The sequence below is a fragment of the Eleutherodactylus coqui genome, chromosome 10 (assembly GCF_035609145.1).
Source record: "Eleutherodactylus coqui strain aEleCoq1 chromosome 10, aEleCoq1.hap1, whole genome shotgun sequence".
Taxonomy (NCBI): Eukaryota; Metazoa; Chordata; class Amphibia; order Anura; family Eleutherodactylidae; genus Eleutherodactylus; species Eleutherodactylus coqui.
In genome coordinates, this window is record NC_089846.1 from 3,907,647 (window position 1) to 3,931,318 (window position 23,672).

Genomic DNA, 23,672 nt, shown 5'->3' on the forward strand with positions numbered 1-23,672 from the left:
TATGGGGTGGTGGTGCTTATATAGGGGGTGCAGTGTCTGTACAGATGTATATGGGGCGGTGGTGCTTATATAGGGGGTGCAGTGAGTGTACAGATGTATATGGGGTGGTGATGCTTATATAGGGGGTGCAGTGTCTGTACAGATGTATATGGGGTGGTGATGCTTATATAGGGGGTGCAGTGAGTGTACAGATGTATATGGGGTGGTGGTGCTTATATAGGGGGTGCAGTGAGTGTACAGATGTATATGGGGAGGTGGTGCTTATATAGGGGGTGCAGTGAGTGTACAGATGTATATGGGGTGGTGGTGCTTATATAGGGGGTGCAGTGTCTGTACAGATGTATATGGGGAGGTGGTGCTTATACAGGGGGTGCAGTGAGTGTACAGATGTATATAGGGTGGTGGTGCTTATATAGGGGGTGCAGTGAGTGTACAGATGTATATGGGGTGGTGATGCTTATATATGGGGTGCAGTGTCTGTACAGATGTATATAGGGTGGTGATGCTTATACAGGGGGGTGCAGTGAGTGTACAGATGTATATAGGGTGTTGATGCTTATACAGGGGGTGCAGTGAGTGTACAGATGTATATAGGGTGGTGATGCTTATACAGGGGGGTGCAGGGAGTGTACAGATGTATATAGGGTGGTGATGCTTATATAGGGGGTGCAGTGAGTGTACAGATGTATATAGGGTGGTGATGCTTATATATGGGGTGCAGTGTCTGTACAGATGTATATAGGGTGGTGATGCTTATACAGGGGGGTGCAGTGTGTGTACAGATGTATATGGGGCGGTGGTGCTTATATAGGGGGTGCAGTGAGTGTACAGATGTATATGGGGTGGTGATGCTTATATAGGGGGTGCAGTGAGTGTACAGATGTATATAGGGTGGTGATGCTTATACAGGGCGGTGCAGTGAGTGTACAGATGTATATGGGGTGGTGGTGCTTATATGTGGGGTGCAGTGTCTGTACAGATGTATATAGGGTGGTGATGCTGATACAGGGGGGTGCAGTGTGTGTACAGATGTATATGGGGCGGTGGTGCTTATATAGGGGGTGCAGTGAGTGTACAGATGTATATGGGGTGGTGATGCTTATATAGGGGGTGCAGTGTGTGTACAGATGTATATGGGGTGGTGGTGCTTATATATGGGGTGCAGTGTCTGTACAGATGTATATAGGGTGGTGATGCTTATACAGGGGGGTGCAGTGTGTGTACAGATGTATATGGGGCGGTGGTGCTTATATAGGGGGTGCAGTGTCTGTACAGATGTATATGGGGCGGTGGTGCTTATATAGGGGGTGCAGTGAGTGTACAGATGTATATGGGGTGGTGATGCTTATATAGGGGGTGCAGTGTGTGTACAGATGTATATATAGTGGTGGTGCTTACGCAGGGGGGTGCAGTGTGTGTACAGATGTATATGGGGTGGTGGTGCTTATATCTGGGGTGCAGTGAGTGTACAGATGTATATAGGGTGGTGATGCTTATACAGGGGGGTGCAGTGAGTGTACAGATGTATATAGGGTGGTGATGCTTATATAGGGGGTGCAGTGAGTGTACAGATGTATATAGGGTGGTGATGCTTATATATGGGGTGCAATCTGTGTACAGATGTTAATGGGGTGGTGATGCTTATACAGGGGGGCGCAGTGAGTGTACAGATGTATATGGGGAGGTGGTGCTTATATAGGGGGTGCAGTGAGTGTACAGATGTATATAGGGTGGTGATGCTTATACAGGGGGGTGCAGTGAGTGTACAGATGTATATAGGGTGTTGATGCTTATACAGGGGGGCGCAGTGAGTTTACAGATGTATATGGAGTGGTGGTGCTTATATAGGGGGTGCAGTGAGTGTACAGATGTATATGGGGTGGTGATGCTTATATAGGGGGTGCAGTGTCTGTACAGATGTATATGGGGTGGTGGTGCTTATATAGGGGGTGCAGTGTCTGTACAGATGTATATGGGGCGGTGGTGCTTACATAGGGGGTGCAGTGAGTGTACAGATGTATATGGGGTGGTGATGCTTATATAGGGGTGCAGTATGTGTACAGATGTATATATAGTGGTGGTGCTTACGCAGGGGGGTGCAGTGTGTGTACAGATGTATATGGGGAGGTGGTGCTTATATAGGGGGTGCAGTTAGTGTACAGATGTATATGGGGTGGTGGTGCTTATACAGGGGGTGCAGTGAGTGTACAGATGTATATAGGGTGGTGATGCTTATATAGGGGGTGCAGTGAGTGTACAGATGTATATGGGGAGGTGGTGCTTATATAGGGGGTGCAGTGAGTGTACAGATGTATATGGGGAGGTGGTGCTTATATAGGGGGTGCAGTGAGTGTACAGATGTATATAGGGTGGTGATGCTTATATAGGGGGTGCAGTGAGTGTACAGATGTATATGGGGAGGTGGTGCTTATATAGGGGGTGCAGTGTCTGTACAGATGTATATGGGGTGGTGATGCTTATATAGGGGGTGCAGTGAGTGTACAGATGTATATGGGGTGGTGATGCTTATATAGGGGGTGCAGTGAGTGTACAGATGTATATATAGTGGTGGTGCTTACGCAGGGGGGTGCAGTGAGTGTACAGATGTATATGGGTTGGTGATGCTTATATAGGGGGTGCAGTATGTGTACAGATGTATATATAGTGGTGGTGCTTACGCAGGGGGGTGCAGTGAGTGTACAGATGTATATGGGGTGGTGATGCTTATATAGGGGGTGCAGTGAGTGTACAGATGTATATATAGTGGTGGTGCTTACGCAGGGGGGTGCAGTGAGTGTACAGATGTATATGGGTTGGTGATGCTTATATAGGGGGTGCAGTGAGTGTACAGATGTATATGGGTTGGTGATGCTTATATAGGGGGTGCAGTGAGTGTACAGATGTATATGGGGTGGTGGTGCTTATATAGGGGGTGCAGTGAGTGTACAGATGTATATGGGTTGGTGATGCTTATATAGGGGGTGCAGTGTCTGTACAGATGTATATAGGGTGGTGGTGCTTATATATGGGGTGCAGTGTGTGTACAGATGTATATGGGGTGGTGATGCTTATACAGGGGGGTGCAGTGTGTGTACAGATGTATATAGGGTGGTGATGCTTATACAGGGGGGTGCAGTGTGTGTACAGATGTATATGGGGCGGTGGTGCTTATATAGGGGGCGCAGTGAGTGTACAGATGTATATGGGGAGGTGATGCTTATATAGGGGGTGCAGTGAGTGTACAGATATATATGGGGTGGTGATGCTTATACAGGGGGCGCAGTGAGTGTACAGATGTATATGGGGCGGTGGTGCTTATATAGGGGGTGCAGTGAGTGTACAGATGTATATGTATATTCCCTTTACCCTCTGTATCACCCCATTACTTGGAGTATGTAAGCTCGTTGGAGCAGGACCCTCACCCCTATTGTTTCCATCAATTGATTACTATGTAACCGCGGTTCTGTAATGTTTGTATTTTGTCTTTCTGTATTCCCCGTCTATGTAAGCGCTGCGGAATATGTTGGCGCTATACAAATAAAGTTTATTATTATTATTATTATTATTATATGGGTTGGTGGTGCTTATATAGGGGGTGCAGTGTTTGTACAGATGTATATGGGGTGGTGATGCTTATATAGGGGGTGCAGTATGTGTGCAGATGTATATATAGTGGTGGTGCTTACGCAGGGGGGTGCAGTGTGTGTACAGATGTATATGGGTTGGTGATGCTTATATAGGGGGTGCAGTGTGTGTACAGATGTATATATAGTGGTGGTGCTTATGCAGGGGGGTGCAGTGTGTGTACAGATGTATATGGGGTGGTGGTGCTTATATAGGGGGTGCAGTGAGTGTACAGATGTATATGGGTTGGTGATGCTTATATAGGGATGCAGTGTCTGTACAGATGTATATGGGGTGGTGGTGCTTATATAGGGGGTGCAGTGTCTGTACAGATGTATATGGGGCGGTGGTGCTTATATAGGGGGTGCAGTGAGTGTACAGATGTATATGGGGTGGTGATGCTTATATAGGGGGTGCAGTGTCTGTACAGATGTATATGGGGTGGTGATGCTTATATAGGGGGTGCAGTGAGTGTACAGATGTATATGGGGTGGTGGTGCTTATATAGGGGGTGCAGTGAGTGTACAGATGTATATGGGGAGGTGGTGCTTATATAGGGGGTGCAGTGAGTGTACAGATGTATATGGGGTGGTGGTGCTTATATAGGGGGTGCAGTGTCTGTACAGATGTATATGGGGAGGTGGTGCTTATACAGGGGGTGCAGTGAGTGTACAGATGTATATAGGGTGGTGGTGCTTATATAGGGGGTGCAGTGAGTGTACAGATGTATATGGGGTGGTGATGCTTATATATGGGGTGCAGTGTCTGTACAGATGTATATAGGGTGGTGATGCTTATACAGGGGGGTGCAGTGAGTGTACAGATGTATATAGGGTGTTGATGCTTATACAGGGGGTGCAGTGAGTGTACAGATGTATATAGGGTGGTGATGCTTATACAGGGGGGTGCAGGGAGTGTACAGATGTATATAGGGTGGTGATGCTTATATAGGGGGTGCAGTGAGTGTACAGATGTATATAGGGTGGTGATGCTTATATATGGGGTGCAGTGTCTGTACAGATGTATATAGGGTGGTGATGCTTATACAGGGGGGTGCAGTGTGTGTACAGATGTATATGGGGCGGTGGTGCTTATATAGGGGGTGCAGTGAGTGTACAGATGTATATGGGGTGGTGATGCTTATATAGGGGGTGCAGTGAGTGTACAGATGTATATAGGGTGGTGATGCTTATACAGGGCGGTGCAGTGAGTGTACAGATGTATATGGGGTGGTGGTGCTTATATGTGGGGTGCAGTGTCTGTACAGATGTATATAGGGTGGTGATGCTGATACAGGGGGGTGCAGTGTGTGTACAGATGTATATGGGGCGGTGGTGCTTATATAGGGGGTGCAGTGAGTGTACAGATGTATATGGGGTGGTGATGCTTATATAGGGGGTGCAGTGTGTGTACAGATGTATATGGGGTGGTGGTGCTTATATATGGGGTGCAGTGTCTGTACAGATGTATATAGGGTGGTGATGCTTATACAGGGGGGTGCAGTGTGTGTACAGATGTATATGGGGCGGTGGTGCTTATATAGGGGGTGCAGTGAGTGTACAGATGTATATGGGGTGGTGATGCTTATATAGGGGGTGCAGTGTGTGTACAGATGTATATATAGTGGTGGTGCTTACGCAGGGGGGTGCAGTGTGTGTACAGATGTATATGGGGTGGTGGTGCTTATATCTGGGGTGCAGTGAGTGTACAGATGTATATAGGGTGGTGATGCTTATACAGGGGGGTGCAGTGAGTGTACAGATGTATATAGGGTGGTGATGCTTATATAGGGGGTGCAGTGAGTGTACAGATGTATATAGGGTGGTGATGCTTATATATGGGGTGCAATGTGTGTACAGATGTTAATGGGGTGGTGATGCTTATACAGGGGGGTGCAGTGAGTGTACAGATGTATATAGGGTGTTGATGCTTATACAGGGGGGCGCAGTGAGTTTACAGATGTATATGGAGTGGTGGTGCTTATATAGGGGGTGCAGTGAGTGTACAGATGTATATGGGGTGGTGATGCTTATATAGGGGGTGCAGTGTCTGTACAGATGTATATGGGGTGGTGGTGCTTATATAGGGGGTGCAGTGTCTGTACAGATGTATATGGGGCGGTGGTGCTTACATAGGGGGTGCAGTGAGTGTACAGATGTATATGGGGTGGTGATGCTTATATAGGGGTGCAGTATGTGTACAGATGTATATATAGTGGTGGTGCTTACGCAGGGGGGTGCAGTGTGTGTACAGATGTATATGGGGAGGTGGTGCTTATATAGGGGGTGCAGTTAGTGTACAGATGTATATGGGGTGGTGGTGCTTATACAGGGGGTGCAGTGAGTGTACAGATGTATATAGGGTGGTGATGCTTATATAGGGGGTGCAGTGAGTGTACAGATGTATATGGGGAGGTGGTGCTTATATAGGGGGTGCAGTGAGTGTACAGATGTATATGGGGAGGTGGTGCTTATATAGGGGGTGCAGTGAGTGTACAGATGTATATAGGGTGGTGATGCTTATATAGGGGGTGCAGTGAGTGTACAGATGTATATGGGGAGGTGGTGCTTATATAGGGGGTGCAGTGAGTGTACAGATGTATATGGGGTGGTGGTGCTTATATAGGGGGTGCAGTGTCTGTACAGATGTATATATAGTGGTGGTGCTTATGTAGGGGGTGCAGTGAGTGTACAGATGTATATGGGGAGGTGGTGCTTATACAGGGGGTGCAGTTAGTGTACAGATGTATATAGGGTGGTGGTGCTTATATAGGGGGTGCAGTGAGTGTACAGATGTATATAGGGTGGTGGTGCTTATATAGGGGGTGCAGTGAGTGTACAGATGTATATGGGGTGGTGATGCTTATATATGGGGTGCAGTGTCTGTACAGATGTATATAGGGTGGTGATGCTTATACAGGGGGTGCAGTGAGTGTACAGATGTATATAGGGTGGTGATGCTTATATAGGGGGTGCAGTGAGTGTACAGATGTATATAGGGTGGTGATGCTTATATATGGGGTGCAGTGTCTGTACAGATGTATATAGGGTGGTGATGCTTATACAGGGGGGTGCAGTGTCTGTACAGATGTATATGGGGCGGTGGTGCTTATATAGGGGGTGCAGTGAGTGTACAGATGTATATGGGGTGGTGATGCTTATATAGGGGGTGCAGTGAGTGTACAGATGTATATAGGGTGGTGATGCTTATACAGGGGGTGCAGTGAGTGTACAGATGTATATGGGGTGGTGGTGCTTATATAGGGGGTGCAGTGTCTGTACAGATGTATATAGGGTGGTGATGCTTATACAGGGGGGTGCAGTGTGTGTACAGATGTATATGGGGCGGTGGTGCTTATATAGGGGGTGCAGTGAGTGTACAGATGTATATAGGGTGGTGATGCTTATACAGGGGGGTGCAGTGAGTGTACAGATGTATATAGGGTGGTGATGCTTATATAGGGGGTGCAGTGAGTGTACAGATGTATATAGGGTGGTGATGCTTATATATGGGGCGCAGTGAGTGTACAGATGTATATAGGGTGGTGATGATTATACAGGGGGGTGCAGTGAGTGTACAGATGTATATAGGGTGTTGATGCTTATACAGGGGGGCGCAGTGGGTTTACAGATGTATATGGGGAGGTGGTGCTTATATAGGGGGTGCAGTGAGTGTACAGATGTATATGGGGAGGTGGTGCTTATATAGGGGGTGCAGTGAGTGTACAGATGTATATGGGGTGGTGATGCTTATACAGGGGGGTGCAGTGAGTGTACAGATGTATATGGGGAGGTGGTGCTTATATATGGGGTGCAGTGTGTGTACAGATGTATATGGGGCGGTGATGCTTATACAGGGGGGTGCAGTGTGTGTACAGATGTATATGGGGCGGTGGTGCTTATATAGGGGGTGCAGTGAGTGTACAGATGTATATGGGGAGGTGATGCTTATATATGGGGTGCAGTGTGTGTACAGATGTATATAGGGTGGTGATGCTTATACAGGGGGGTGCAGTGAGTGTACAGATGTATATAGGGTGGTGATGCTTATATAGGGGGTGCAGTGAGTGTACAGATGTATATGTGGAGGTGATGCTTATATAGGGGGTGCAGTGAGTGTACAGATGTATATAGGGTGGTGATGCTTATATAGGGGGTGCAGTGAGTGTACAGATGTATATGGGGTGGTGATGCTTATATATGGGGTGCAGTGAGTGTACAGATGTATATAGGGTGGTGATGCTTATACAGGGGGGTGCAGTGAGTGTACAGATGTATATAGGGTGGTGATGCTTATACAGGGGGGTGCAGTGAGTGTACAGATGTATATGGGGAGGTGGTGCTTATATAGGGGGTGCAGTGAGTGTACAGATGTATATGGGGTGGTGGTGCTTATATAGGGGGTGCAGTGAGTGTACAGATGTATATGGGGAGGTGATGCTTATACAGGGGGGTGCAGTGAGTGTACAGATGTATATAGGGTGTTGATGCTTATACAGGGGGCGCAGTGAGTTTACAGATGTATATGGGGAGGTGATGCTTATACAGGGGGGTGCAGTGAGTGTACAGATGTATATAGGGTGGTGGTGCTTATATAGGGGGTGCAGTGTCTGTACAGATGTATATGGGGCGGTGGTGCTTATATAGGGGGTGCAGTGAGTGTACAGATGTATATGGGGCGGTGGTGCTTATATAGGGGGTGCAGTGAGTGTACAGATGTATATGGGGTGGTGGTGCTTATATAGGGGGTGCAGTGTCTGTACAGATGTATATAGGGTGGTGATGCTTATATAGGGGGTGCAGTGAGTGTACAGATGTATATGGGGAGGTGGTGCTTATATAGGGGGTGCAGTGAGTGTACAGATGTATATGGGGAGGTGGTGCTTATATAGGGGGTGCAGTGAGTGTACAGATGTATATAGGGGGTTGATGCTTATATAGGGGGTGCAGTGAGTGTACAGATGTATATAGGGTGGTGATGCTTATATAGGGGGTGCAGTGAGTGTACAGATGTATATGGGGAGGTGATGCTTATATAGGGGGTGCAGTGAGTGTACAGATGTATATAGGGTGGTGATGCTTATATAGGGGGTGCAGTGAGTGTACAGATGTATATAGGGGGTTGATGCTTATATAGGGGGTGCAGTGAGTGTACAGATGTATATAGGGTGGTGATGCTTATATAGGGGGTGCAGTGAGTGTACAGATGTATATGGGGAGGTTGTGCTTATATAGGGGGTGCAGTGAGTGTACAGATGTTATGCATTGACCTCGGATGAGAATGTTTTCCAGCCGCCTCATTGGTTGTTGCGCCCCTTATCGGCGTGGGGTTACATTTGGTACCCCTATATAGGGGGCAGTGGGCCACATAATAACATTGTACCCTGCAGGATAGATGCAAGCGCACTTTATATACAGAGGCGCTGGGAGTCATTTAGCGCAGCGGAGCTCCGGCGGTCATACATTATTACATAAGCAGGCAGGAAAGCTGGGTGGCCTCCTTAAAGGAGCAGTGACCCCATTGTGTGATGGCGGATTACTCTGTACTATTTATAGGTCCGGACGCTCGTCTGTTTACACGCGGGGATCCGGCGGCGGCTGCTCGCTCCGCTCTGCGCCGGATTGTGTAAAAGCAGATGGAATTTACTGGCTGCCAACAATGACGGTAAATAACAAAAACAGGATTTGGGGTAAATATTAACCCAGCGAGCGCCGACCGCGGGAAGTCGTTATTGGCACATCGGAAGCAGGGCGTTAAGGGGCAACCGATTGGCGGACCCGGTCAGGACGATGGGGAAGTGACTCAGAGGTTTCTCTGCTTCTCTCCGGTGAAGTCCACTAATCCAGCATGACCCGATCCACCACCGTGCCGGACTATCAGACGTTTATGACCCTTGCATTCCCTCTCATCCCTGCTTTACCCGGCGCCCACCGAGTCAGCTGCGGCGCCAGCGGGACGGACTGGCAGTTCATTTCCTATCTTCATTCCTTTCCAGATTATGGGACGAGTTTTGGATTTTGCTTCGTTTTTGGAGCTTTTAGGGTAATTTAGGGGATTTTCATCTCCCCTTTTCAGGAGCCATAGTTGTCATCTCTCCACATTTGGCGCCGCGGGCGCCGCTGGGGTTTTTATTGGTACCACTTGGGTTACGGACGGCTTTTTGAGAGGTAAAGTGATCTTAGAAAGCACGTTTGCATTTTCTTTTGCCGCGCAGGATGAATAGTGCCCTCAGTTTATTGTACGGGTCGCTATAGATACCAAACGGGGGGTTTTAACATTTTTAAACAAAGGGGGAAAATGCACAAAAATGGTGTTTTTTCTAGTTTTTTTAACAGTTTTTGGCCGCCTGCACACGGCCGGGTCGGACCCCGCAGCGGAATCAGACCCTGTGCCCGGCCAGTGACCCCGCGTACCTGTCCGCAGTCTTCATAATCTGTACCGTGGATGTTCTGGCGGATGCGCCGGTGACCTGCGCAGTACAGATTATGCCGCAGCGCCACTAGGCGATGACCCCGTGACCTTTCCGTTATGATCAGGACATCAATGGAAGCCGCACTGAATCACAGCATCCTGCGATTTCTCCTCCGCGAGCAGATAATTGCAATCGATTTCCACGCGTGTAGAGTAAATTGCGTTTTGCCACAGCGTGCTACGGGCGGTATTTGCCGCGGACGCCCACTCTTGATTCTGCAATGCAAATCCGCCGGTGTGCAGCCGGCCTTTATGTCCCTGTAAAGGACTTGAACCTGCGACCCTAAGATCGCTCTGATAATACATTGCAGTACTTCTATAATACAATGCATTACCACTAATCATAGCGATCATGGGTCATGGCAGACCCCGACGCCACCGTTTAGTGTCTGATTGCCATGGCAACCCACTGGCACGCTGCCATATAATAGCGGGGGGCCGGTGATGTCACAGAAGGATGATGCTCCTTGTCATGCTATGATTCACATTGATTGCAGCATGTAAGGGGTTAACAGCGAGGATTAGTGTTCTCACAGATCCCCGCTGTTGCAGCAGGCGGACGCCTGTCAGTAACAGTTCTGGGCCTGCACCATCCGTAGGGCGTAGTTGTACGTGCCTTCACGGGAACCCCTTCCCAGCCCGGACGTAAGTTTATGTCCTGGGGTGGTAAAGGGTTAACAGACCCCCGGTCCGTGCGGAAGGGATCCAAGATGCCGAATTCTGGGCCGAAGTCAATGCAACAAACAGAGCGCACCCTGATAATACCGCAAGTGACAAACGGAGACATATAGCGGATGCGGTACAGGAAGGCGGGTTAGGAGCCATCCTTGTTTTTACGGACCGCGATCGGACGCGCTCGCTGAAGGAGATCGGATTTTGGGGAACAACGTGGCGATAATGTAAAATCCCGTAACGGCGGTCAGATTGGGGGTTTTCGGGCCGCACGGCGTGCACAAATAACCGCATTACACCGCACATAACAGCTGGCGCATGTGCCCTACATGACGGCGTCTGACGTGCAGCTCGGTGGCGTCCGTGCGTCGTGGCGGTGACGTCATCAGACAGGACTGTGGTAACCTTTGTGCGGTGAGGTAAGTATCTGCATGTCTGTTGGTAGGCGCGGCGCAGGCATTACAGCGAGCGCGTCAGTCACACACGGAGAACAATTTGATAATTCGTCTTGTCTGTGCTGATTGTAGAGAAAGCAATGGAGCGCGGAGGCCACCGCCGGAGACCCCATCAGATGCGGAGCCCCGCCGGCTCCAAGGCCTGGGAGAGCTGGGTGACTGCCAATATGGCCGCCATTACACATCTCACAGGGGTTGGTACCGTTCTTGCAGTCAGGGGTGCAGCTCTGTATACAGCCGCAGATTTGCCGTTCAGAGTCTGGGAGAGCTGGGTGAGGCCCGGACCGGGGACGGCCGCGGGGGATTTCACCCTACATGGTACTGGTGCAAAGAACCCGGCGGGGAGGATTTCAGTTTGGATCCCAACACTGACACTAATCTGCCCTAAAGGGCTCAGTCACATGGGTGTAAATATCACATATCACACGTGTAGCGGGAGGGAACAGAACCCGAGGGGGTCAGCAGGGGGCGCAGCAGCTCCGTACCACAGACTGAAATATCTCAAGTCAATGGCAGCGAAAATGTGCAGTAAATACAGATGATACATGTCAGGTGACCAGATTGTCCCAGAGTCAAAGCGGGCAGAGGGGTGTGGTCAGGGGCGGGGCGGAGGGTGCGTCAGGGGCAGGACGGAGGGGGTGTGGTCAGGGGGGGGGACCGAGGGTGCGTCAGGGGCAGGACAGAGGGGGTGTGGTCAGGGGCGGGGCGGAGGGTACATCAGGGGCAGGACAGAGGGGGTGTGGTCAGGGGCGGGGCAGAGGGTGCGTCAGGGGCAGGACGGAGGGGGTGTGGTCAGGGGGGGGACCGAGGGTGCGTCAGGGGCAGGACAGAGGGGTGTGGTCAGGGGCAGGGCAGAGGGTACATCAGGGGCAGGACAGAGGGGTGTGGTCAGGGCGGGGCAGAGGGTGCATCAGGGGTAGGACAAAGGTGTAGTCAGGGGTAGGACAAGGGGTGTGGTCAGGGGCGAGATAAATGTGTAGTCAGGGGTTGGACAAGGGGTGTGGTCAGAGGTAGGACAAGTGGTGTTGTCAGGGGTAGGATAAGGGGTGTGGTCAGGGGCGGGGTTTATGGCAATGTATGATTTCACCTCCGTCATTATAAGATATACAGGAAGCAAATAATAATAATAATTATATAACCAGATAACAGTCACAATCCGCCCCATTGGTGCCCGCAGCTGATGTCACACCATGCGGCGCTCCTCCTCACCTCCCCCAAGGGCTCCCGCTGTCAGCGCTCCTCAGCTTCCAGTTCCCATTGGCCTGTAGTGCCGCACCTGACCAGGCTGCTGGGAACGGGAAGTCGGGGAGCGCTGACAGCGGGAGCCCTCAGAGGTGCGGGGGCGCTGCTGCGTATCTGCAGCTGACTTCTAGTCACAATCCACACTAATGCTACTTTTTTTTTTAGCAGCGGACATTCTGCAGCAGCTCCGCCACGTGTAAACACACCCTACGTCAGCTCGAGGTTCGCTGCCACGTGCAGCTATTGGCCTCAGTAGTCATAGTGTCCCCTATACCAGGCTAGCAATAGGGACCCCCATGTATACTTACCTATATATACTTACCCTCCTCCTTGTCTTCACAGCGCAGACGATCCTCTCAGCGCTGCTGCTGACGGACGGAAGTCTGTGCACCTGCAACAGCTCTCCTCCCCTCTGCTCTCCTCTCCTGCGGAACCAAAGAGGGGAGGGGAGGAGGATTCCGGGTGCACACACTGTCGTCAGTGTGTGCATCCAGTCCGCGGCGCTGCAGTGTGATTAGCGAGCAGGGAGCTGCGGCACCTCGCCTGGTAATCACTTTAATGGTGGCCAGACGTCACCAGGCTCAGACTCCAGTTTTTGTGGCTCTCATCCCCTCACCTAGATAGGGTACGATTGAGTGCTGCTGATCCCATCTGCAATACCGGGGTCCCGGCGGGACTGTCCCACCTATATTAGGATGTCTGGTCACTAGAGATGAGCGAGCGTACTCGGCCATGCCCCTTTTTCGCCCGAGCACCGCGATTTTTGAGTACTTCCGTACTCGGGCGAAAAGATTCGGGGGACGCCGTGGGTGAGTGGGGGGTTGCAGCGGGAAGTGGGGGGGAGAGGGAGAGAGAGAGGGCTCCCCCCTGTTCCCCGCTGCTACCCCCCGCTCCGCCACGCCTTCCCCCGGCGCCCCCCAAATCTTTTCACCCGAGTACGGAAGTACTCGAAAATCGCGGTGCTCGATCAAATAATTACTCGAAACGAGTACGTTCGCTCATCTCTACTGGTCACCTTATACATGTGTAGTCACCGACTACCTTCACTGTAAAACCAGTCCCTCCCCCAGAAGGAGATATATATATGTACACTCATTGTCAGTAAAACTGACACTAGCTTGGATAAAAGATGTGATACGGACGGAATGGAGGCTCTAGTACCCTGTTGTACCGCCTGTAGCTTGGATACATGATGTGATACAGCCGGGTATGGGGGTATAGAGGTTCTGTATGGTAATCTGTGGTAAATCGCTCCACATTCGTGTAACTGAGCCTCTAGATCGTGTAAACCCGTAGGCCGTGGAGGTTGGCGTCCCAGATGGTCCCATACATGTCCTATTGGTGATAAATCTGGTGACCGGGCAGCCACAGAAGTGTGACAGTGTTGTGGGGGCTCCTGGGACCCCTTGTGTGTGCGGCCGAGCATTATCCTGCTGGAAGCCGCCATGAGAGGAACACATGTGGCTGCAGGATGTCCTGAAGATATCGCTGAGCTGTCATTGTCCCTCGTACCACCACTAGGGGGGACCGACTGTCGTATGTGATGACCCCCCAGACCATCACACAAGCAGGGGGCAGGATTGAGGCACTGACCCCGAGGTCTCCAGACACGATAACGGCCTTCGTCAGCACCCAAACTAAACCTGGACTCATTGCTGAAGACACCCGGTTCCCCTCTGTAGCGTCTGGTTTCATTGATTCTGACACACTGTAAATGGGCATGACAGTGGGTGTCAAAGGCCGAACATGTAAAGGAAGCCGGGAGACCAAATGTCCTTGAGCCAAGTGCCTGGAAATGCATCAAAAATACACAGGGGTGTAACGATGGCGCCCCCTTTCTCTGGATGGCGGACAATGAAACAGTTAGGGCTACTGGTGCTTGTTGGACGATCAGGCACTCCTCTCTACTGGTGGTCTGTAGGGGGCGTCCTGAGCCCGGTCACCTTGTGTGCCCCAATCCACTGGTCCCAACACCTCCCAACAGTCTGCTCACACGCTCCTCTCTACTGGTGGTCTGTAGGGGGCGTCCTGAGCCCAGTCACCTTCTGTGCCCCCATCCACTGGTCCTAACACCTCCTAACAGTCTGGTCAGATGCTCCTCTCTACTGGTGGTCTGTAGGGGGCGTCCTGAGCCCGGTTACCTTGTGTGCCCCCATCCACTGGTCCCAACACAACCTAACAGTCTGGACATACGCTCCTCTCTACTGGTGGTCTGTAGGGGGCGTCCTGAGCCCGGTCACCTTGTGTGCCCCCATCCACTGGTCCCAACACCTCCTAACAGTCTGCACATACGCTCCTCTCTACTGGTGGTCTGTAGGGGGCGTCCTGAGCCCGGTCACCTTATGTGTTTTCACACATCCACTGGTCCCAACACCTCCAAACAGTCTGGTCAGACGCTCCTCTCTACTGATCGTCTGTCAGGGGGTCCTGAGCTCGGTCACCTTTTGTGTCCTCATCCACTGGTCCCAACAGTCTGGTCAGACTCTCCTCTCTACTGGTGGTCTGTAGGGGGCGTCCTGAGCCCGGTCACCTTGTGTGCCCCCATCCACTGGTCCCAACACCCCCTAACAGTCTGGTCAGACGCTCCTCTCTACTGGTGGTCTGTAGGGGGCACCCTGAGCCCGGTCAACTTGTGTGCCCTCACAGATCCCCTGGTTCCAACACCCCCTAATAGTCTGATCAGACACTCCTCTCTACTGGTGGTCTGTGAAGGGTCCTGAGTCCGGTCACCTTGTGTGCCCTCACACATCCACTGGTCCCTACACCCCCTAATAGTCTGGTCAGACGCTCCTCTCTACTGGTGGTCTGTAGGGGGCGTCCTGAGCCCGGTCACCTTGTGTGCCCTCACACATCCACTGGTCCTAACACCCCCTAACAGTCTGCTCAGATGATCCTCTCTACTGGTGGTCTGTCGGGGGCGTCCTGAGCCCGGTCACCTCGTGTGCCCTCACACATCCACTGGTCCCAACACCCCCTAACAGTCTGGTCTGACGCTCCTCTCTACTGGTGGTCTATCGGGGCGTCCTGAGCCCGGTCACCTCGTGTGCCCCCATCCACTGGTCCCAACACTCCCTAACAGTCTGGTCAGACACTTCTCTCTGCTTGTGGACTGTATGGGGTGTCCTGAGCCCGGTCATCTTGTGTGCCCGCATCCACTGTCCCAACACCCCCTAACAGTCTGGTTAGACGCACCTCTCAACTGGTGATCTGTAGGGGGGCGTCCTGAGCCCGGTCGCTTCGTGTGCCCTCACACATCCACTGGTCCCAACACCCCCTAACAGTCTGGTCAGATGCTCCTCTCTACTGGTGGTCTGTAGGGGGCGTCCTGAGCCCGGTCGCCTCGTGTGCCCTCACACATCCACTGGTCCCTACACCCCCTAACAGTCTGGTCAGACGCTCCTCTCAACTGGTGGTCTGCAGGGGGCATCCTGAGCCCGGTCACCTTGTGTACCCTCACACATCCACTGGTCCCTATACCCCCTAACAGTCTGGTCAGACGCTCCTCTCAACTGGTGGTCTGTAGGGGGCGTCCTGAGCCTGGTCATTTTGTATGCCCCCATCCACTGGTCCCTACACCCCCTAACAGTCTGGTCAGATGCTCCTCTCTACTGGTGGTCTGTAGGGGGTGTCCTGAGCCCAGTCACCTTGTGTGCCCTCATCCACTGGTCCCTACACCCCCTAACAGTCTGCTCAGACGCTCCTCTCTACTGGTGGTCTGTAGGGGGCGTCCTGAGCCCGGTCACCTTGTGTGCCCCCATCCACTGGTCAGATCAGCCGGTGGGGGACAATTCATGGATACGACCATCCAGCTTCTCACATCCCAATAATGCGCCCCCCTCTGGTAACGGGGTGAAATCTCTTCTCTGCGTCTAGTGGCCAACAAGCTCTACAAGCGGAAGAAGAGGTCACTACACACAAGGAGCCTCCGAGAGCCTCTTATAGGCCAAGGGGGGAACGAGCTCTCAGGCAGTCGCTTGCAGTGCAGTTCCCCTGCTGCGAGCGTGTCACAGTATGACGTCTTCTCTCTGGTTGCAGCCTGGGGTCCTCAGCGATTCTCCACGCCAGCGAGCGGTACATTGGAACATGACTGCAGTCTGCATTCTTCAGAAGCCACTACGTGCGCTGCATCGTCTGCCTGGGGCCGCCACAGTGACAGGGGCAAGAAGGGTGACATGGGCACACCCGTCGGCTGTCTGTACTGTAGTCTGTAGTTCCCCTCACCTCCAGCAGGCGGCAGCGTTCAGCCTCATGTCGCGCTCAGAGAAGAAACAATTTCCTTAAATAAATAACTTGTGCAATAAGAGAAATTTCCCAGTTATTAAACGGGCTTCCGCCGCTGTGATTCGCGGCACGGACAGGCGCTATGGTGCCCTGAAGCGCATCCGCGCCGCCGCGTCACACTTGCTTTAGAAAATAAACACGCTGCTACTAAATAACAAACCGCAGAGTTACATAGTATAAGTGAGCGCAATAAAAGTGACAGTGTCTGCGGCCTTGTTCCTCTGGGCATGCTGGGAGTTGTAGTTTCAGTACCGGTACAGTCATGGTGTCACATAACCCAGAGCTAGACATCCAGTTTTTCGGATAGTCGCCGGCGGCCTGTCATCCGCCTCGTGTTGTAGATGTCAGAGGAGAACTGGCAAAGGATTCGCCATTCAGGGACGTGATGACGGCGAGTAAAGTTGTCACCGGAGGAGTCTATTAACGCGGCGGCGGGCCGCACTGAGGACAACGCCCACCTCTGAAATCTGCGTCTTTTGGATGCGTTGTTCCCTTGGATCCGCAGGCAGAATTTACCCCGTCAAAGGGAAAAACACGAACGCGAAACTGGAAAAGCGCATCAAGAAGTGAAAAGCTGCGGATGTTGACACGTTTTTTTCAGACGGATTTCGCCCATTGACTATGCAAATTCCGCATGCGAATCCACGTGAAAAAACGCATCAAGAAGCGTCGGAGTTTGACGTGAACTTAGAGGCGGAGTTCGCGCGGCGTGTATCTATGGTGAAGTCCACCGTGTGAGCGTGACCTTAACGTGAATGAACATTCATGTGTGGAAAATCAACGCCTCCGTTTTTGTGGCCCTTTCAGTGGAAATCCTTGGTAGAAATCGGCGCAGCGTCACCCCGGAGCTCCGCCACGGATTTGTCCTCCCAGTAGCGGTGGATGCGCTCATGCGTTCGTCTGATAGAATGCGCTAATCTGTGTGAGGGGAATCTGCGTCACGCCGGGGAGTGTTGCTGAAGGGATGAACGTGACACTTCTGGATGCGGATCGGATGCTGACTTGACGGGATGCCTGGCAGGGGTGTCAGACATGTCGCCGTTAGGGCGTATGAAACACGGGGAAAACCCAGGTGACTCCGCGGCTTCCCTGTGCATCCTCCCAAGTACAGGCCGGCGGCTCGTTAATTATACCCGCCCATGTCAGTCTACAGGTGACACGCACACGGATGTGACTGACAGCGGCTGCTGGAGGCGTTTCATCGTGTCAGGAAAAACCGGGAAAGCTGGGTGACCACCGACAGCGCCACTATCAGAGCTCCAACTGTTACTCAACTTTCCCAGAGTCCTGATTGATAAACGAGTGTCATTATGGAGCTGACTTGTTTGACCAACCTGTAGGATGCCTGCACTCTCTGCGGGCCTCCGCCACAACCACCTGCTGATGTCTGGGACGCCTTAACTGTTCCCCTTTCCCGGCCCATGGGGTACATGCACACCCTGGGTGGGAAGCAGCTCCCGCCAATGGGTATACATTTATGCTCTATGGATGGCAGAGGTTCAGAAGCTCAGTCGGCGCCATCCACAGCGGGATCAAGGTTGATTGTGGCATGTAAAGGGTCCACAGAGGGAGGGAGCTCCCTCTACAACGTCATCGTGGAGGGTCAATGCATTGCCTGGCCACCAGATACCAGACAATGGCATCCAGTTCTGCCATGGCCTGTGATTGCTATAATTAGCGAGAAATCTACAGAAGTACTGTAGTGTATTATCAATGTTATCACAGCAGGCTCAAGTCTCCTACAGGGACATAAAAATATAAAAAATAGAAATAGTTTAAAAAAAATTATGAAAAAAACTTTAAAAACTGTTAAAAACCCTGTTTTGCATACTTTCCCCTCTCTGTTACAAAAAAGAAATAAAAATACCACGTTTGGCATCATCACGGGTACTATTGTATTATGTCACCACCGGAAGTTAGTGGTGGAGGCATAATACAATGGGGTTGACAAGCAGGTGACGCCCCTGCAACACCCCGGGTGGGGGGGCCTAAGCACCTGGCTAACGTGTGGGAGGGATAGGTGCTGTCTCATCACAGCGGCACTTACCAGGCTCTGGTCCCCAGAGGGATAACACGCAGCCAAGGCCAGAGCAGGATTTCAGGCCAGCTTCGACACCCATAGGATAGGGAATGCCAATAAACGGGATGGGGGGAGTAGTAGTACAGATCACTCGTGACGCCACTGTTCCCACACACCGGTATGCTATGTGGTGGAGAAATGAACACGGAGACTTGTGTATAGTACCCCGGGTCCCCAGGAACAGTTAGGGCCCTGTATAACTTTACTAAAGAATAATAACTTGCCATCACAGGTAATGCAGGTACAATTCACTGTAAACAGTAACAGGCTATAGCTCAGAGGTTGGGAGGATATACAGGATGAATACGGCCCTACAGCCACGTTATCTGTACGGCACCGGACCTAGACTGGGGGCACTCCAGAGGAGAAAGGTGAGTAGTGGTCACTAAGCAGACTCTGGCAGACAATTATTAAAGAAGGCTTAACCAATACACACCCCGCACGGCAGACGAGAGGGTATCACACAATAAAGTACCTCTGTACGGTGATCCTAACGGACAGCCACACAGGAAAAGCCTGTAGTGTGAACTGGTACCTGTTTAGAACTGTTCGTAGGGCTCTCTCTTTCTGATGGTGGGACTCACTCCTCTCACACCCACACTCCAGTCTCTATGGGATGTCGCTCCTCTTCCTCCATCTTCACCTACATGGAAGCTGGAGGTGCAACCATACGGCTCTGCGTTAGCACTCTGTAGCAGACAAGATGGAACTCCTTTCCCGCTCTCAATCTCTCCCATTTATCACTTCACTCACACCACACGACATGACAAACTGATACATTTACAGGCAGGCAATGATTTAAGTGAAGTTAACCTCTCAAGCGCCGCAGCTGTGCAACACACGCACTGGATATTGCAGGACAGGTTTGCACAGTGCATCTACATAGGACAAACATGTATGACATTTATGGAGGGGGTCAGGATGGTGTTCTAGGCCACTACACCCCTAGCTTGTGATTGGCTGTCACCGCTGCTCTGGTATTTGGGTATCTGTGCCGCCCCTGCTATCCTATCGGCAATGTGCTGTGGTCCTCCGCCTCCCCGGCGTGGAAGTGAGTGATTGCCTCCCATCTACAGATTTTGAGGCAGGAGATCCCTCGCTGTTCTGCTTGCTCCCGTCCCCGCTGTCAGTGTGGCCGTCGCACTCCCTACCTCACTGTCGGCAGCTGTACCATGGAGGAACGGATCATGGAGGGCTTGAGGAAGACAGCGGTGAGCAGAGAGTGACAGGGCTGCCAGCCTACAGCGTCGGGATGCGCCTGCTGACGGCTACTCTGCTCCCTTGCCTCCTCTCCCTTCAGCAGCTGGCACCGGCGCCACTGCTTAGAGGCAGATGGGGAGCGGAGTAGCAGTCAGCGGCTGCATCTCAGCGCTACAGCATGGGGGAGGACAGTGTTGGCAACGGTGGCGGCAAGGTGTATCTTCCCCACCCGAAAAATTATCTTCCACCCGGACAACAATGCAGCCAATCAGCAGCTAGGGGCGCGACAGGGGCATTTCTCCATCTAAGCTTCCGGTGGTGACAAGGTACAACAGTAATGCCATCACATCCACAATGACTCGTACAATAAGATTGAACACACTCTTTGCTCTGCATGGCAAATGCTGTAAAAAAGAAAAGCTAAAAAACACAACCAACATGCTTTTTTTTATTCATTTTGCCTTCCAAGAAAATGTGCAAAGGTGGAAAAACCTAAAAACAAATATTATCCTTGTTGTCAGCATACCGACCCGAAGAGAAAATGTATCCTGTCATTCATGCTGCAGGATCAGCGCTGTGAAAAATAGCCCAAAAAACAACCACAGAATTGGTTTTTTCTTCGTCCTCCAAAGAAAAAAATTAATAAAACAATATAATACATTATATTCACCCCAAACTGATGCCAATAAAAACTGCAGTTTGCCACATAAAAAAATCATCCCTCATCCGGCCGCGGGGATGGAAAAATAACAAAGTAATGGCTTTTGAAAATCCCCCGTAAATCGTCCTTAGGACCAAAGTAGTCCGTGTCACTGAGGGGTTAAGTAGGGGATCCAGATGCCACCTGGCAATCAGCAGCCTGATGGGAAGCAGCAGCAATCACTACATGTGTGGTCAGTCATTGGCTGGAGGGTCACGCGGGTTCAGGGGGTCGATATACCGGGGCATTGTCAGTGAGCTAGGGGGGTCTTGTAGGGAGTCTGCAGGATGGGGGGCATCATGAAAGATAGTGGCCTGTGGATCAGTACACTGGCAAGAAAAGGTAAGTGGGTGGAGAGTGTCTGCAGCCTGGGGGGGGGGGGGGCTCAGTGAATTAGGGCATCTAATTGGCTTTTCAGAGGTAAAATACACATCTGGCATTTGATATGTCTCCCCCGAGTGATATGTCTTCTGCCCTGAAGACCACCGTAGTGACTGGGTTGTCATGAGGACAAAATGCACACAATCATTATCAAGTAGTATTGTCAGAGGCTTTGCTAAGTGGGGGCAGTTTTGGAGGTTGGCCAGGATACTCGGGGGTGGTGCTTCACCTCCAATGGCTTGTTGTGTGCACCTTCGTCTGTCAGTCCTATCTGCAGTGTGATTGGTGGGGACCATCTTACTTCTCGGCAGTCCTGCATTTACGGCTACTACTTGTATTATGGGCGTAAATGGCTCATATAAATGAATGGGATTGCGTGAGTGCGCAGGGGATTTGTGCGAGACGTGCGTATCCCCTGCGTATTTAAGCATGAAGTCAATGGGACACGCCTGCTTTCTGCCCACGTGAAAAATGCAGTTAATACGTCCACAAGAATATGCAGACCAGGCCTGGCATGCGGCGCGGAGCCCCAGATTTTGTATACAACACTGCGTATTCACGGCCTGGAACTAAATACATGTAAATGAGCCCTCGGGGTTTCTGTTTTCTCAGGAACCTCCCCAGGATCTATAGCAGACTGCTCATATTATAGCTGACCCTACAGTGACTTAATAAAAACTGGTTAGAACCCCCCCCCCACCCCCAATTCAAACCCATAACCATCTACCTCCTATTTAAAGGCATTAACCCTTTCCACCCCCAGATTCCATGAGGCCTCAGTCCCCTGGCATCTTTCTGCCGTATATTCTGTTAGTCGCCGACCACTGTTCAAGCTTTTCTAGATCTTTTTGAATCCTCTCTCTCTTGCCTAGTATTAGCTATCCCTCCTAGCTTTGTGTCGTCGGCACATTTGATCAGTTTCCCACAATTCCCTCCTCCAGATCATTTATAACAATGTTGACCAACACTGGGCCTAGGACAGAGCCTTGTGGTTCCCCACTTGGTACATTCTTCCACTTGGATGTGCAGCCATTTATGACCACTCTTTGAGTCCGATCACTCAGACAGTTGTGAATCCACCTAACAGTTGCCTTGTCAATCCCAGATTTGGTCATTTCATGAATAAGTCTGGTATGAGATACTTTGTCAAATGCTTTACTAAGGTCAAGATATACTATATCCACTGCATTTCCCTGATCAGCCCAGTCGGTGATTCTGTTATATAAGGATATTAGCTCCGTCTGGCCCCATTAGCAACACAAGACGGTTATCGAGTGATGAGACAAATGGAGGTGGCGTCTGTTTAGTCATGAAGATGCAGAATTAAATAAGGTATGGGTGTGCCATAGCGTGCGAAGAGCCATCAGGAAGGATTAGATCCCTTGATAGTGACATTATCATAAGATGAATCATAAAAGTTGTTGAAGAAATAGCTATTTATACACAGTCATAGATGTACACTATGCTGAGAGAAGTATTGGCCCCCCGGCAATCAGGTGATGTGTAGCATTAGGTGGAAAGGAGAGGATCACACAGGAGACCCCAATACAGAAACCATCAGAGGACACCAGGTGTAGAGCTGACAACGGGGTCTGGTGGTGGGATGTCACCAGGTGTAGAGCTGACAACAGGGTCTGGTGGGGGGATGTCACAAGGTGTAGAGCTCACAACGGGGTCTGCTGGGGGGATGTCACCAGGTGTAGAGCCGACAATGGGGTCTGGTGGGGGGATGTCACCAGGTGTAGAGCTGACAACGGGGTCTGGTGGGGGGATGTCACCAGGTGTAGAGCTGACAACAGCGTCTGGTGGTGGGATGTCACCAGGTGTAGAGCTGACAACGGGATCTGGTGGGGGGATGTCACCAGGTGTAGAGCTGACAACGGAGTCTGGTGGTGGGATGTCACCAGGTGTAGAGCTGACAATGGGATCTGGTGGTGGGATGTCACCAAGTTTAGAGCTGAAAACGGGGTCTGGTGGTGGGATGTCATCAGGTGAAAAGCTGACAGCAGGGTCTGGTGGTGGGATGTTACCAGGTGTAGAGCTGACAACGGGGTCTGGTGGAGGGATGTCACCAGGTGTAGAGCTAACAATGGGGTCTGGTGGGGGGATGTCACCAGGTGTAGAGCTGACAACGGGATCTGGTGGGGGGATGTCACCAGGTGTAGAGCTGACAACGGAGTCTGGTGGTGGGATGTCACCAGGTGTAGAGCTGACAATGGGATCTGGTGGTGGGATGTCACCAAGTTTAGAGCTGAAAACGGGGTCTGGTGGTGGGATGTCATCAGGTGAAAAGCTGACAGCAGGGTCTGGTGGTGGGATGTTACCAGGTGTAGAGCTGACAACGGGGTCTGGTGGAGGGGATGTCACCAGGTGTAGAGCTAACAATGGGGTCTGGTGCGGGGGATGTCACCAGATGTAGAGCTAACAACGGGGTCTGGTGGGGGGATGTCACCAGGTGAAAAGCTGACAACAGGGTCTGCTGGGGAATGTCACAAGGTGTAGAGCTAACAACGGTGTCTGCTGGGGGGATGTCACCAACACATGGACATTGTAGCTTCTGGACCTT